Source organism: Vombatus ursinus, unplaced genomic scaffold, assembly GCF_900497805.2.
Source record: "Vombatus ursinus unplaced genomic scaffold, bare-nosed wombat genome assembly UNPS02014793.1, whole genome shotgun sequence".
Lineage (NCBI taxonomy): Eukaryota > Metazoa > Chordata > Mammalia > Diprotodontia > Vombatidae > Vombatus > Vombatus ursinus.
The window spans coordinates 5,666,563-5,679,312 of NW_020954571.1; positions in this window are offsets into that span (position 1 = coordinate 5,666,563).

Here is a 12,750-nt window from a genome sequence, read left to right on the forward strand (position 1 = left end):
GCCAGGTCACATGTACCCAGGGAAATCCTTGTTGCAGGGATATCCTTAGAAAGATATAATCTAAGATCTGGACTGTCCAACCCCATGTCTCCAAGGCACACTGTTATTTCTGCCTTTACGGAGAGTAAGAGATTGGCCATGACTGGGCAATCACTCCTTTGCTCTTCTGTCTCCAAGGGGATATTAGACTAGCATTATATTTATTATACATCTGATTAGGGTTCAAGATAAAAGTCATTGTCCCTGATCACTCCAACAGGAAGTAATCTCACCCCAGATTGGGAAGATAATAGTTTAATCTCAGCCAGTTTAGTTTCCCTCCCGCCAAATGTTTATTACACAAAAGACAATCATAGGGACAGCTAGGTAGTGCAGTGGACAGAGCACTGGCCCTGAAGTCAGGAGGATCTGAGTTCAAATCTGGCCTCAGACCAAACACTTGACACTTACTAGCTGTGTGACCCTGGGCAAGTCACTTCACGCCAATTGCCAAAAAAAAAAAAAGACAATCATAGATAGCAACCAAATGTATTTATCAAAGTAAGCAGTAATATAGAAACTGAGAGGAAGCCACACAAGTTACTTTAGGTGACAGATTAAGCAAGAGGAAAGGGGTTCTGCAATGCAGGAGTGAGATGAAATCTTAGCTTGACCAAAGAGAGAACAGTGTCATCTGAGAAAGTTTGCTTTTAGCAGTCTTTACAAGTTCAGTTGCTAAGGTCAATGGGCATGTTGGAGGGTAGGGGTATGAGCTTTCCCTACATGCCTGCCTCTCTAGGGGCTCCTCTTAGTGTCCAAATTGACACCTTGCCTGTTTTCCTCATATCTCTCTTCTCCTCCCTTTCAAATTCACTTCTCTCCCAGAAGTCTTTCCACCAATCAAGAATCTTAATTCCCTATACATCATCAGGGCTGTCTTTCAAGGAACTGCCCAAGCCCACTTGGACAGGGAATGCTACACATTCACTTAAGTAAGCTATATAGAATAGAGATTAACTGTTTCATGTACAATCCTCTTTTTCTGTTCTACTTTGTCCACAGAAATGCTCATTTGATTTGGTTTTGTTAAGTTCAAGAGTTTCAAATTAAAATATCTTAATTTAAAAAAGGAGCATCTCCAACATCAGTAATGAGTTGAGCTCCCTATCTGATACAATATAATCAATTTCATCATATATAATATTTGGTGCTCACCAAAGAAAATACTTGTGATCTATGAGTAAGACTTTTCTACATAGTCTTGAAGTCTTCAGCCTCTCTCCTTCCTTATTCCTGTTCCTTATTTTCCAATCACCCACCATCCTCACTGATTTCCACCCATGCACTGGACTATCAAGTACTAAAGTTTACGGTGATCTGGGGACAGTGGGGATGGGAATTAATTTCTTAACAAATGTAGGCATATGAAGTACAATTATTTTCTTGGGAGTCATTTAGCCAGTGCTTATTGTGAACATTGCTCAAATGTCCAATGAAATGATGTTCCTTGTTGTCTTTTGAGTGCACAATAAAACCAACTCTGAGAGCCATTCCTCTGTGAGCCATTCTTCCTCGTGCCTTGTCAGTGGCTGTCCCCCACACCTGGAAGGCTTTCCCTCCTCACCTCTTCCTTCTGGCTTCTCTGGTCTCCTTCAAGACTCTGCTCAAATCTCACCTTCAGCAGAAAGCCTCTCCCAGTCCCTCCCTCCCACTGCATGAAACACTCCCACTTCCCTCAGAGATTACCTCCTACTTACACTGAGTCTATCTTGTACACATCTAGTTATATACATGTTGTCTCCCCCATTAGAATGTGAGCTCCTTGAGGGCAGGGCCAATTCTTTGCAGCCCCAGCTCTTAGCAGAGTGCCTGGCACTCAAGTGAGGGCTTAATAAATGCTTGTTGACTGTCTGACTTCCTTCCTCCTACTTGTTCCATTTAAAGTGGGAATGGCAAAATTAAGATGATTCAGTGCCCCCAGAACACTTGGCCACTGGACAAAGATCTCACATTTATAGTACTAGCAGCTATGTTAAAGTTTATAGCATTCTATATGCCACATGCTTAGCACCCTATGCTCTCTCTTCTACCACTCCGACACCATGACTGCAGAAGTGGAAGGGGGCCATGGAAGACCAAGGCCCTTTTCCTATTTTCCATTGTTTCATGGGCTGCCATAGCTGACTGGCGATGAGCTAGGTTGGCATTCTGAAAACAGACTCAATTTGCTGTCAAGACCTCACTAGGACAATAGGCATACAAAGACAAAAATGAAAAACAGTTTGTTGCCTTCAAGGAATTTAGATTCTATTGAGATATATAACATGTAAATGGAAAAGTAAATACTTGTGTGTGTGTGTGTATATGTGTGTGCGCGTGCGCGTGTGCATGCAGTGCTGGACTAGATGGGAGAGTTTATAGCCATTTCATTTTGCTTTTCTTTGACATTGTTCCTTCTAGCACATTTTTAGAACTTTGCTAGGGAGTATACGTGTGTGTGTATGACAAGATAACTTGGAGAGAGGAGAGAGAGAGAGAAGAAGAAGTAGAAGAAGAAGAAGAATGGAGGGAGGGAGGGAGAGGGAGAGGGAGGAAGAGAGAGACAGAGACAGACAGAGAGAGGAGAGAGACAGACAGGGAATGAGGGAGGGAGGAAGAGAGAGGGAGAGAGAGAGAGAGAGAGAGAGAGAGAGAGAGAGAGAGAGAGAGAGAGAGAGAAATTTGACCGGAGACAGAGACAGAGATAATTAACAACTAGGAGGATCAAGAAAGACTTCCTGTAGGAGGTGGTACATGAGCTGAGCCTAGAAACAAGCTAGAGATTCTAAGAAGCAAAAGGGAAGAGAGTCTGTTCAGTCATTTCCAGTTGTGTCTGACTCTTCATGACCCCATTAGGGGTTTTCTTGATAAAGATACTGGAGTGGTTCATCATTTCCTTCTTCAACTCATTTTACAGATGAGAAAACTGAGACAGACAGGGTTAAATGACTTACACAGGGCCACACAGACAGTAAGTGTCTGAAGGTGGATTTGAATTCAGGTCTTCCTGACTCCAGATGTGGTCCTTTATCCACTGTGCTACCTAGCTGCCCCATTGAAGAGAGACTATAGCATAAAATGCAAACTCCTCACACCGGGCATGTGAGGTCCTCTACAACTTAGTGACATCCTGTCTTTTCAGCTTTCTCTCATAGCAGTTCTTTCCGTGGTGCAGGCCCTTGTCACTTCATGCCCAAACTATCACAATAGCCTCCTGGTTGGCCGCCCTGCCTCAAGTCTTTCCCCATTCCAGTCTACTCATCTGTCAAATTACTCTTCCTAAGGAACAGTTCTGACAATATCATTCCTTTATTCAATAAACTCTAGTGGTTCCCTATTACCTGGAGATTCAGATATAAAATCCTCCATTTAAAGAACTTTATAACTTGGCCCCTTCTGACCTTTCCAGTCTTGTGAGGGACTGTCTGATGTTGGCAGCTGCCAGGTCGGGTACTGTGGCAAGGGTAGGGTAAGATCTGGGTATTTTGGAAGTCGAGGCAGGGGCTGTGGTAGGCAGAGTCGTGTGTACTGGGATGGGCTGGATACGGAGAAGCCATGAGGCAATTGGGCAGTGCTATGAGATAAGCTGGGTGCAAGGAAGTAGCCGAGCCTGAGCTCCTGAGGCAAGGGGCGGTGCCACGTGGGAGTGGGATGGCAGAGGACTGAGTTCCCTCTGCTTAGCCCCCTCCCTATATGCAACGTCATCCCCAGATGCCTCTTGTGACCTTCCTGAACTCCGGGTCCCTTTGTGCAGCACTGACCCAGTCCCCTCCTGAGTCTGACTTCCTAGGTCACGTACTCTTGTCTATGCGTCAATCCCAGATGCCTCCTTCCTGTATCCAATCCTAGCCTCCTACGTCACTCCCTCCCCCTTGGTGTGCTAAACTCAGACAGCCCCTTCCGGTATCTGACCCTACAATCATTGGCTAGTAGCGGGCTGGGGAGGAGGGGCTAAGTAGGTACTTAGGAACAAGCGTGGTCAGATCACACACGTGCGCTCTCCCCTGGCTCCTGCCCTGTTGCTCTGGCCTTGCTGTTCGGGCTTGCTATGATGGTTTGCTGTGTTGGCCTCTGAATAAAGCTCTGGTGTTGGTGCCTCCCAATGGCTTGTCTCTGTGTGGTGATCCGGCTGAGGACCGAAGACCCAGGAGTGGGTAAGACTTCTTTTAAGAAGTGCACTTCTTTTAAGAGAAGTGGGTACTGGCGCACGACTGGCAGAGGGCCGGCGTGCGGCCCGTATACAGTCTTCCCCTCCATGATCCAATTATTCCTCACATAAGACACTCCATCTCCAGACTCTGACACCATGCATTTTCATTGGCTATCCTCCATATCTGGAATTCTCTCCTGGCTTCCCTGGCTTCCTTCATTTCTCAGCTAGAATCCTACCTTCTGCAAAAAGTCTTTCATGGTCCCCATTAGTGTTTCCCTCTAAGCTTATCTCCAGTTTATCCTGAATATATCTTAATTATAGATGTTTACATATTGTCTCCCCCATTAGACTGTGAGCTCCCTGAGAATAAGGACTATTATTTGCCTTGCTTTGTATCCCAGCCCTTGGCACAGAGCCTGGTACAGAGTAAGTATTTAACAAATGCTTGTTGACTGGCAGACATGAAGTGGAAAACTGGAAAACTCCTGGCCCAAGAGCATTTGCTCACAAAAGAGCCTGGAATGTCCTCTCTCCCTCTGTCCACCTGTTGAAATCCAGCCCATGTTATTAGCTCCAAATAGGTGGAGATGTCACTTTGCACACACTAGAGGTTTAACAAAAGTTTGTTTTATTGTTGATTTGATTATAATTCAATTTCCCTCCTGCAGCCCACTCCACCAAAGGGGTAGGTACATCACCCACTAGAAGAATGGCACCTGGCTCCATCCAACCAATCTGTGTGTGCCGACTGTCCTCAAGACAGGACAGTTCTCCAAAAGACATCCCATTGCATGAAACCTTTTGCCTGATGCAGGTGCCACTTTGACTCTGGCCACAGGGCGGCACCAAGTTGATGTCCTTGAGGGTTGCGATTCTGACTATAGCCACAAGGAGGTAGCACTAGCCCGCTTTATCATCTTTCTGTCATACTGTTTTTAAAAAAAACCTGAGTTGGGAGGGGGAGGCAATCTCTCTAGTCATCATTCTGCCACGTGTTTTTCTTATCTCCGATCCCTTCTTCCAAATGCTGCCGGGGAGCCAGGACACCCTGGCTTTAAAGAAAAAAGTGACTATTTTGTGGTCTTGGCCTCCCTAGTCAGACCGCCAGTTCCTACAGTCACAGAATCCTAGACCTGGAAGATGAGCAGAGAAGTCCAACCCAGACCTGAGCAGAATTTCAATATACGTTTATGAAGTGGCTCCTGCGTGCAAAGGTTCTGGGGATGTTGTTGTTCAGTTGTTTCAGTCCTATCTCTTCATGATCCCATTTGGGGTTTTCTTGGCAAAGACACTAGAGAGGTTCACCATTTCCTTCTCCAGTTCATTTTACAGATAAGAAAACTGAGGTAAACAGGGTTAAGTGACTTGCCCAGGATCACACAGCTAGTAAGTGTCTGAGGCTGAATTTGAATTCAGGAAGATAAGTCTTCCTGATTCTCAGCCCATTGCTCTATCCACTGTGCCATCTAACTGCCTTGATTCTGGTGATACAAAGACTGTGTGTGTGTGTGTGTGTGTGTGTGTGTGTGTGTGTGTTTGTGTGTGTGTGTGTGTTTGGGGGGAGGATGTAGAATAACCATCCATAACAACACTTACTCCCTTCCTCTCCCTGACTAGCCAAGTCCTATGCTTTGCACTGGAGGGAGGAAGTGAGGTGGGGGGGGGGGGTGCTGCTGAGATGTATAAGGACAGTTCCTTGCTCTCTAGGAGCTCACTGTATAGTTAGGGACAAGGGCCATACAGAAAAAAATGATGCCCCACAAGCCAGGATGTGGTTAGTGTTCAGGTTGGCTGGCAATGGGAGGAAAGGGATCATTGGGAGGAACCCGAATGAGTTTCCGCTTAATGAGGGCATCCACGGCAGCCACCTTATATCCCACCTGGCAGCACTCCTCTAGACTGAAAGTTTACATCAACCTGAGGGTTGCTCCTCCCAGATCCACCATTTAAGGAAGGTGTGCAGGGAAACCATCTCTTCACTTCCCACCTGGCTGTATTCCTCTGGGCTTCATCATGATCCTGGAGGGCAGGGACTGTTCCGCCTTTTTTTTTTTTTTTAAATTTCCAGCACTTAGCCTAGTGCCAGATACACAGTAGGTACTCAACAAATGTTTATTTGTTTATAAATGTTTATGAATGACTACTAGGCATGAGGGAGGGAAGGAGGAGCTTAGAAAGGCTGTCTTTCTCCCTCTTTTTTCTCCTTTACCTTCTTGAAGTGGGGCTGGGCCAAAGGCTTGTAGGGCTGGAAGGAGAAGGATTGGAGTCAGCAGGAGAGCCTAACTGGTCATGGCACAATCTCAGAGAAGAGGGTCTGAGGGAAACCAGACCTTCAACTCTACATTGTCCCTTCTTGAATCCCTAGTTCCCTTATTTATCTTATCACCAATTACACCAGCCAAGCCTCAGACTCGAATCACTCCCACCATTTGTTGCCTTCCAGCTACTGAACAAAAGTGGAGAAAATCATGCAATGGTGGTGACTTGGTCCTCTACAAATTTATGTTACACAATCTCAATTGGGCGCTCACTACTTCTAGGCAATCCTGCTATCCCTCCCTCATCAACTCACTATCCCAGCCTCCACAGCAGCTCTTCCAAACCTTTCCATCTCTCCTCCAACCTTCCGTGGCTCCCATTCTCCTTAATCTCAGCTGAGAACCTTGTCTCATATTTTACAGAAAAAAATTAAGGTCATTTGCCATGAATTCCCTCTTCCTCCCACTTCTTCATATCCCATCACTCTAGGGCCTTCTGCCACTATCTCCTGCTTTATGCTTTTTCCCAAGGTGAAGATGCTAATCCCTCTACCTGCTCAAACGATCCCATTCTGTTCCATTTCCTCCAACAGATAGCCCCTCTGTCACCTCCATTTTTTTTGCTGATTTTCAATCTTTCTCTAGTTTCCTACAAACAAGCCTATCTCCTCCATCCTCAAAAAATTCTCGCTTGATCCTCCCATCCCTGCTAACCAACTATCCATCCTATATCTCTTCTGCCCCTTGCAGACATGTGTGTGACATGATGTGACATGTGTGTGACACCGTATGACGTTGTGACACAGTATGAAACAGGTATGACATCAACATTGTGTCGTTGGTGTGATGCAGGTTTGACATGTGACACATGGATAGCACTGGTGCAACACAGAGATAACCTGTGTTTCATAGCATGATATGATGTGTGGTATGCCATGGTATTACATGACATTGTGTGATACATGTGTGGCATTGGGCATGGCATGACATGTGGTTACATGACATGCCACTGGTGTGTATAACATGGTGTGACATGACATGCATGATATGTGTAGCATGTGTGTGGCATGACATGATAAATAAGCATAGTACTGCTTATCCCATAACTTAACAGTATAATGTGTAACACAGAGACGGAGAGACACAGAGAGACACAGAGAGAGTATAATACCTCTTTGAAAAACGTCTCCTATAGATGCTATAGAAACTGTTACCATCTCTTTAAGAGAGTGACTGGTACAACTGTCATTCTCTGCTGTCAGGGCCTCTATGTGAGTTTAACTTGGCTCAATGGAGGCTGTAGAATAACAAAGACAGAGCAAAGAAACCTCTTCCTTGTTAAAACCAACTTAACTGTTTCTTTGCTGTAATACCATAACGAGTTTGTCATGAAAGAACTTCAGTCTGATGCCTTGAGAAAAACTCTTTTCCTATCACCTCTGGAGAAAACCTGAGAGAGACTGAAAAACAACGGAGATATTTTCTTTATGAAATTATTGCAACCTTTATCTTGCCAAGAGGATGAGGAAGATCCTTTCAAAGAAATTTTGTTAACTTGTATGAATTCAATAGTGGGGGATGACGTTCTCAGAAGCAAGGTATTCTCCACTTAGACGAAGGGTCTGAAATACCTCTGGCTATGATGGTTAGGCTGGCTAAAATAATAGCTATAATTAGCTATGGTTTTATTTTATTATTTCTTTTATTGTTAATGAATTTTTCAGTATCTTTAATATTTATTCAATCCTAAGAAATTAAGAGATTTTATTCATATGGAGCTAGGAATAACTGCTAATGAGAAAGGAAGTTTTTCTAATTTATTAAATAAATAATATTTAATGAAATGAGGAGGGATCTCTGAGTTTACACCAGGCTGGTATCTCAGGTTTGAGACTGGAATGAAATGAGACACTGTAACCAGCTCCAACTGGCTTGAGAGAATGAGCTTTTATACCTTGGAAATCAGCAAATGCTACAAATCAGGGCTTTGTTTTGTTGATTGATCTAGGAAAGTGCCAGAGTAACTGTAAATAATGCAGATTAAACTTAAAAGTGTGCTGTATGTACCCCTCCCCGCCCCAAGCTGGTTGTTAAACATTTACCAATAGACCCTTACTCTTAGAAGCAGCTGATAGCACAGTGCTGGGTCTGAAGTCAGCAAGAACTGAGTTCAAATCCAACCTTAGACACTTACTAGTTCTGTGACCCTACCTTAAGTTATGTCAGCTGGACCGAACCAGCCTCTAACCTGTGGATGACTGGAGCCAAACAAAGCAGGCTAGAGATGGGAGTCAGTAATCAAACAGAATCAAACAGAAGTTTAATTTCAAAGTGAGGGAAATGGCTTGAAAGCAAGGACGCAAACTAGACACTTGCCAGGGCCCCACCCCTAGTGGGGGGATAAGCTTTAGTGTGGCCAAATCTCCAAGCAAGGAAAGGATATTCATTGAGATTAAAGTTTCTATTCATTTAAGTATTGCATGTTGTAGTTCAGTCATGTCCTATTCTCCATGACCCCATTTGGGGTTTTCTTGACAGATACTGGAGTGGTTTGCCATTTCCTTCTCCGGCTCCATATTTACAGATGAAAAAAATGAGGCAAACAGGGTTAAGTGACTTACCCAAGGTCACACAGCTTGTGATATATCTGAGCTCCAACTGGCTTGAGAGAATGAGCTTTTACACCTTAGAAATCAGCAAATGCCACAAATCAGGGCTTGGTTTTGTTGATTGATCTAGAAAAGTGCCAGAAAAACTGTAAATAATGCAGATTAAACTGCATATCTGAGGCCAGATTTGAACTCATGAAGAGGCATCTTCCTGATTCCAAGCCCAGTGGTCTACCTACTGTGCCACACCAAGCTATCCTTGAGTATAGTTTCCCATTTTTTGGTTAAGCCTTTGATGGTCTGGCATTTCAAAGCATAGGTGAGGAGCCTCTGACATCATCTGATGGCTTTTCTCTAGTCAGGTGACCAGGAAGCTTCCTCCATGGTCCAAGTTTTCAGTCACCTGGGCCAATGAAGTCTCAAGAATATTTTCAATGCCTTTCAAGGAATAATTAGCTCCACTTTCTCTCCTCTAACTCTCTTCTTAATTTAACCCCTTTCAATCTAGCTTCCAACCTTGTCATTCCACCAAAACTGTCCTATCCAAAGTTACTAATGATCTCTTAGTTGCCGAATCCAATGGCCTTTTCTCAATCCTTATTCTATCTGACCTCTGTAGCCTTTGACACTGGTGATTACTCTCTTCTTGATAATTTCTTCTCTCCAGGTTTTTGGAACACTAGTCTGTCCTGGTTTTCTTCCTCCCTATCTGACCTCTCCTCTGTCTCTTTGGTTAGATCCTCTTCCAGATCTCGCCTTCTAACTTTTGGCTCTTTTATATCCCCAGTGTTTAGCACAGTGCCTGGCACACAATAAGTGCTTAATAAATGTTTGTTGATTGATTGAGGGACCAGCCCCTTCTCTCCTTTTCTAAGGAAGCAGCAGGAGACCAAGCTTCTAGATGTCAGCATGTCTTTACTAGAAGAAAGTCTTGATTCTTAATTTCAGGACAAGGAAAGGAATGCTGCTGATATCTCAGTTTTAATCACAGGAGGATAACAAGAGAGTAACTTAGTCCTGGTGTATGGCAAGTCACCCAAAGGGCTAGAAACTTATTCCAATGAATAAGGGGAAGAGCAGATTCTTTCCTGACTACAACTTCTTCTTCCCACAAGAAAACCCCAGAGTATATGCCCTTCCCTTGACCCACATCTTAACTCCACTCCACCTAGCTCAGGTAAAGTTGAGATCTGAGTCACACTAGTCTGGTTACAATAGCTTGCTGTCTAGCCTAGGGCAAAGGAAATCCCCAGATCCAATTTAGTTCTGCTTTTTAGAGGAAATTTATTTTTACAAAATCATTAACAAAAAAATTATGAACATGAGATCCTCAAACATGTGCAGTTCATGGACCCCTCAATTAGGATGAAACTTTAGTGTTTTCAAATGGAGATTTTAATCTCTGACCTGTTTAAATTCTATGTGTTCCCAGCTAGTCACTGGAATCTTACATCTTACTCTTCCTGGCATGGAATTAACAAATATGCATGTATCACAAAGCAGTTAGGATCAATCATAAATATTTGAATATGAACAAAATTCAGGAAATAGAAACAGCTTAGAAAGATAGTTGGGGGGGGGAATCACATGGAATGCCTGTTAGTAACAGGCACCTTGGGGGCAAGGGGCTTCCACCTGGTATCTTTGTCCCAGAAGGCTATGAAGAGATCACATTATTTAGATAATCATAGATTTAGAGCCAGAAGAGACCTTAGCAATTATCTAATCCAACCTCCTCATTTAACAGGTTGAAAGGGTGCCCCTAACATTGTTCTGGGGCCTCAACTTCCCTTCCTCTTCAACCATGGAAGATTTTGTTGTGCTATTAACGGTACCTCCTTAATCAGACCTCTAGCTTCCAGAGATCAAGCTAAATTTTTGATAAGATGAGAAATCCCTAACTGCCTCTCCCCAAAACATATAAAGTGCACGAGAACACACAGACATAAAGACACACACACAGACACACACAGACACACACACACACACACACACCATTGCCCTGTGTTCTCCCCTTGCCTCTCTGACATCACACTATGGTGGACTGATTCCCAGGCAGTTTACACACCTGAGCTAGATGCACCCCTGGACTTGCCCTTTTAAAGGGAGGCTGAAAGGCCTGGCCAAGAATCAACAAATCACAAAATTTGAGAGTTGGAAAGAATTTTAGTGGCCAACTCATAGCCCTAAATAATTCCCACTGCAGCATCACTCACAAGTGGTCATTTAGCCTCAACTTGAAGGCCTGCAGGGAGGGGGAACCCAGCACCTTGTGAGACAGCCCATCCCACTCTTGGACAATGCTAATTGTCAGAAAGTTTTTTCCTGATGTCAAGACTAAATGTGCCTCTTTGTAATTTCTACTAAATGCTTTCACTTCTGATTTCTGGGGCCAAACAAAACAAGTGGAATCCCTCTCCCACAGGGTAGCCTTTCAAATCCTTGGAAACAATGATGATGACCCCTGGGAGCCTTCTCTTCCACAGGTTAAACATCCCCCTTTCCTTCATCTGACCCTCCCACAGCACGGATTTAAGGCCCTTCACCATCCTGGTTATCTTGCTCTGGACACATCAGCTGATCAGTGTCCTCTATAAGCTGTGATGTCCAGAATTACATACAACACCAGAGCTATGGTCTGACCAGGGCTGAGGACTGTGGCTCTGGCCCTGTCACTTCCCCATTCCTAGAAGCTGTGCTTGCCAAAAGCAGCTCAAGTTTACACTGGCTTTTTGGGCTGCCATATCCTGCAGCAGACTTACATAGAATCTGCAGTCCACTAAAACCTTCAGATCTTTTTCAGAAAAAAACTGTTGGCTAACTATTTGTTGTTGTTCAATGAAGTCCTATACTTCATGACCCTATTTCTGGTTTTCTTGAGAGATATTGGAGTGATTTGCTATTTCTTTTCCAGTTCATTTTACAGATGAGGAAATTGAGGCAAAGGGGGTTAAGTGACTTGCCCAGAGTCACACAGCTAGTACGTGTCTCAGGCCAAATTTGAACTCAGGTCTTTCTGACTCCAGTCCCGGCACTCTATCCATTGTGCCACCTAGATGTCTTACCATGGTTTCTGCTATATTGTATTTGTGAAATCTATTTTTGAAACTAAGTGTAAGACATTATATTTATCCCTATTGAATTTCATTTTATTACATTTACTCCAATACTCTAGCCTGCTAAGCCCTTTAGGGATCTTGACTATGCCATTATAGCTGTCCCTTCCATCTTTGTGTAATCTATTTGATAAAACCATCGATTTATGCCTTTATCTGGGTCAATAATAGTGATAGGGAAAGAGACTGCACCTGTGATTTTGTTAGTATAAAACACTCCCAGATGAACACACTCTCTCCACCAATGCTTCTCTAACAGTTATGGTCTTAGAGAGTTGCCAAGAGTACTAGAAGTTAATCAATTTGCCAGGGTCACATATCCTGTTAAGTATAAGAGACAGGTCTTGAACTCAGCTCCAAGACAGTTCTCTATCAGCACAGATCCCTGGGGCACTTCACTATAAACCTTAGATATCACTTCTATCACTTCCCTATCACTGGGCTTTTAAAGCCCTTCCTAACCTAGCCTCCTCTGACTTTTCCTATGCCTTACTCCCCACCTTATACTCTGTGATCCATGACATTGGCTTCATTGCTGACACTCCATTTCCCAACTCCCTGCATTTTAGCTAGCTGTCCCCCTTTCCCAGGGAATT